Raw genomic sequence first — 463 nt, forward strand, 5'->3', positions numbered from 1 at the left:
GTCGCCAGTCTCTGGCAGTTATTTTGGGGGTCGCGGGCTGAAAAGTTTGGGAACCCCTGCTCTAGGGGGAGATTCAGGTGATAAGGTGGGGGGGTTACCTTGTTGGTTATTGGCTTATGGTTACACAAGCCAAAAAAAACGTTATGACATCATAAAGTGGCCAAAATCTGATCAGCTCATTTTCAGAGAGGTTTTTATATAAATGGATCAGGACAAAAAGAGAGAATATTTTTTCCTGAAACTTTCAGAATCTCTTAAGGGGACACATGGTTATGCATAAAAGACATGGAAAAGTGGACACCTTTAATTCCTGATCACTGATAATAAGTATTGCTACTTTCTGGATTATCAAGCAAGTACTTGTAATGATTTCCCTTTCTTCCTCCAACATTTCCCTACTGTGACCCTTATCTCACCCAGATCATTCCCTTAGGGGCAGCAGAGTGGCTGACAAAGAAGACCC

Source organism: Notothenia coriiceps, unplaced genomic scaffold, assembly GCF_000735185.1.
Source record: "Notothenia coriiceps isolate Sejong01 unplaced genomic scaffold, NC01 NC01_scaffold00028442, whole genome shotgun sequence".
Taxonomy (NCBI): Eukaryota; Metazoa; Chordata; class Actinopteri; order Perciformes; family Nototheniidae; genus Notothenia; species Notothenia coriiceps.